This window comes from Tenebrio molitor, chromosome 4 (assembly GCF_963966145.1).
Source record: "Tenebrio molitor chromosome 4, icTenMoli1.1, whole genome shotgun sequence".
NCBI lineage: Eukaryota > Metazoa > Arthropoda > Insecta > Coleoptera > Tenebrionidae > Tenebrio > Tenebrio molitor.
Genome location: NC_091049.1, coordinates 14,090,468 through 14,094,481, shown reverse-complemented (window position 1 = coordinate 14,094,481; position 4,014 = coordinate 14,090,468). Strand labels below are relative to the sequence as shown.

At 35.6% G+C, this 4,014-nt stretch overlaps 1 long non-coding RNA gene across 1 annotated transcript; it reads right to left on the bottom strand.

Moving 5' to 3' along the window:
• Nucleotides 1-2,177: 2,177 nt before the first annotated feature.
• On the bottom strand, nt 2,178-3,650 carry LOC138129645 (uncharacterized). Its single transcript, XR_011159298.1, has 2 exons — nt 2,482-3,650; nt 2,178-2,417 (listed from the first exon to the last, which is right to left on the bottom strand). It is a non-coding gene; the product is annotated as an uncharacterized lncRNA (long non-coding RNA).
• Between the last annotated feature and the right edge of the window lie 364 nt (nt 3,651-4,014).

Genomic DNA, 4,014 nt, shown 5'->3' with positions numbered 1-4,014 from the left:
AGTTCAATGCTTCTGCTTCTTCCTATTTTGAATAGATTTTTTTTCTTTATTTGAAACACAAACAAGAATTTAAATGTGGAGAAATAGAGCAATTTGAAATGAAAACGATTACTTAAATCTTCATTAAAGAAAAATCACATTTGTGTTTCCGGCTCCTTAATTTCATTAATTTTTTCCATTAGGTTTCATTTAATTTCAACTAGGTGCGCTTTTAAAAAGTATGTTTTAACAAATTGTATCAAACTGATAGTAAACTCCTATTTAACATAAATTCTTCGAGGTGAATCAGTGAGTGCTGTCTTTATGGTAAAATGGCTGGTAGAAAATAAATATTCAGTTATTTGTATTTAATTTGGCTAAGTGGGTATAAGCATTTGCTGTTATTAAACTATGTTCTACTTGGTACAATTAATCAATACGCTTTTGAACTTACTAGAAATGTGTCTCCAACAAATGCAAATCCTTTTCAATGTGGGAAAATTGTTCGCACTCAGTCCCTCGACCGTTGACGTGAAATCCATCACCCATTTGCAGAAAATCTGGGCAATGTTAATGTTATCAACGCTCACAATTTGGATGTTTAATTGCATATCTTGCAAAAATTTCTACACTCCGTACATCCACATCAAAATGATCGTATGTCTTCTAACAGACATAGCTTTGTTGAGCATTTATGTAACGGCTGTGACAGATGTGACGTTCCGAAAGAGAGACCACTGGTTTAAACTGATGAAGAATTTAAAATTAATTCACTTGTATGACAACAGTGTTCGCAGCATGAAGAACTACACCACTTTTCTGGTGGGAAATGGGATCTATATTGTAGTCATGGGTTTCACTACATTCTCCTGGTACGAACTACAAGGAGTTAGGTACTTTAGAGAGTTTTCGTGTACCATGATACTCATGTATGCCAAGTGTCTACAAAAGTTGATTCTTTACGTCATTCTCAAGATGATAGCAGGCAAGTATCACAGTTTGTCTCAACAGCTGAGATCGTTGACGGCCAAGTCCAAGACTCAACGTATTGTGGTCGTACTGCGAAGGATAAAATATTTTATCGAGGTTCTCAAGGACACGGTGAATATTTTTAATGGAATGTTTGGTTGGTTGGTTACTCTGATTTTGACGTTTACATTTTTGCACTTGCTCAACTATCTAGACTACCTCTTCATAACAATCTCTAATCTAGACGAGATGTTCATCGTGAAATGCATTATAGCAGACATAATGAATCTTGTTTTTGATTTTGTAAGTGATTTGTACAATTTGTTACACCAAACGTGACCATTGCTTTCCTCAAGGTTAGCACCGTCTACTTGATCTTCCTCTGTGATAATATAGTCAAGGAGGCGGAAGATCTTTTGGAGATTTCGTGTAGACTCAGATGGAATTTGGGTAATCTGACGAGTGAAGAGAAACGAGACCTATATTGGTTCACGGATTTTCTTCGGGATAATTTTCCCAAATTTTCGGCGGCAAGGTTTTTCCACATCGACAGATCGACGGTACTAGGAATTTTGGCAACGACAACAACATTCTTTATCATCATGATCCAATTCAATTCTTCTGCTTCTTCGTACTATTACTAAAATTTTGTATTCAACGTGTGGATTAGTTAGATACCTGAGCTAAATTTTCTTTGGTAGTATAAGTGTAAACAAAAAGTAAATGGAAGATTTCAGTTTCAAAGAATTCTATTACATAGATATTCTCTCTATTTGAAATGCGAACAAAAATTTTAAAATGTGTATACCCTATAGACTCAAAAACTACTCCAGGAGTATTTAGGGAGTGATTTGAGTGAAATCCGATAGGTAGCGTTGTTGTTTTCATAGTGCATGGTCTACTAAATCTGAACGGCGGTTCGCTTATTACGGCTGTAATAAAGCTCGGATTTTCAATGGAGCAATTAATTCCGCTAACCTCAAAAAATCTACCCTTAACTGACTGCACCTGTTAGCGAAATGAAAACAAAATATAACAGTGAATTGCAATTATTCAATCACAATCACATAACGTGTTTATTTTGTTAGGTCATTTTCCTATTTTGTCATTTTGACGCAAAATAAATTTTGTGTGCAACCGTACGCGAAATGAGCACTTCGCGTGCCTAGAGCAGGCCGCGAAATTGAATTTCGCAGCCGTTGCCTTGACGACGGCCGTAAAAGTAAAAGTCATTTCAATATTTATTTATTATCACAATTACAACATATCTATCTCTATATTTGCGGTGTGATCTTACAAAATCTGGATTGGGTACAGTTAAAGTTTGATTTATGCCAGTTTTTGTGTCAGGAACGGCCGCTATTAGTACAGAATTTTCATCCGGTTTGAAGTTCCCGCCAATTTCAAATGGAGTGGTCGCCTGATGATTCGATGATTGACGTATTGACGAGTCGGTAAAAAAGATCGATCTAGAACAGACACATATGAATTAGGTTAATTTTCCACCGGTCAAAAAGGGAAATATCTAGTAACTAGTAAGTAGTAACATATCCTGAATCATGAATGGCATCAACAGACATTTTGGTTTATTTGTCTCTTCGCACGGCATCTGATATTTCCACGATTAAAATAACCTAAAACTTATAACAGAATTTAACGTTTACCTGTCAATAAATAAATAAATAAATAAATTCCAGTAAATAGGTAAGCCAATGCAACATTATCCGACAGGGTTTTCACATTCTTCTTGTTACATCAGTCTCAAAGTCACTGTAACATTTTTTATATTGCTGTTTCGATTTTTCAGGTTTCAAATGCGACACTGCACAATTTATAATCTTTTTTTAACTCTGGATGAGTACACGGAACAAGAGCTCCATATTTGCGGTATAATCTTACAAATTCTGGATTGGTGACAGTAAAAGTTCGTTTTATGTCAGTTTTTGTGTCAGGAACGGCCACTATTAATACAGAATGTTCATCCTTGATGTCATCGATAGACATTTTGGTTAGTTCGTCATCGTCTCTTCGCATGGCTCCTTTTATTCCCATGATTAAAATGACCTAAAAAAAGGGCAGATTATACAGCAAATTGATCTGGTCTCGTGTCAATACCTTACACTTTTTCACCTGATAACCAACTGACTTTTTTTCAAAAAAGGTACCAATTTCAGAAACTTCGTAACACCAATGCCATCCCGTATGTTCAGCGTGAGCTTCAACATTGAATATGTACTCCATAAAGTTGAACTTTTCACAGTTTTTGATTGTTCCATTAAATAAGCCAAAACAACATTCTCCGACACCGTTTTCACATTATTTTTATTACACCGTTCTTTAAAGTCATTGTAACACTTATCGTACTGCCGTTTGGACTTTTCTGGTATTAAATTGGACACTGCACAATCTGGGGAAGTAGACGGAACAAAAACGTTGTAATTTTTTTGCGACATTTTTCCAATTTTTCTCAAAATGAATTGTTTTATTTATGTCGTTTCCATAGCGACATGGCGACATGTAGGCCGACTTTATTTTTATTGACAGTGAAGGAAATTTTACTTGTTCATTTTATAATTACAAATTTTCGGGTTGCACACAAAATGTTGTGTACACCTCGGCTACGAAATCCTTTGACGACCTCGAGATTGTCTTGTCTCGGCCGCAAAGCGGCCTTGACGACAATTTTTCTCTCGGTTCGTCAAAGTAGGATTTCGTAGCCTTGCTATACAAATAACTATTCACGAATACCTTTCATCATTGTTCTCGACGCGTTCGGATATATTCTCTGTCAATTTCAAATATTTTGAGTTTTTTTTATTCTCAACTTCGAGGTTGTTATGTCTTTATCCGACGAAATACAACTCCATTGATTGAACAAGGTTTATTGTTCGAAATACACAATATAAGGAACTAAACACACATTTTGTGGGACGCCACATTGACAGACGCTCTCTTTCTTATTCTGCCAACCTTGCGCCGTAGAATTAATTAACTAACTTAATATACAGGGCTACTCACAACAGAGGTCTTTTAATTTACATACACAGTTGTACTTTTCTGTAAATC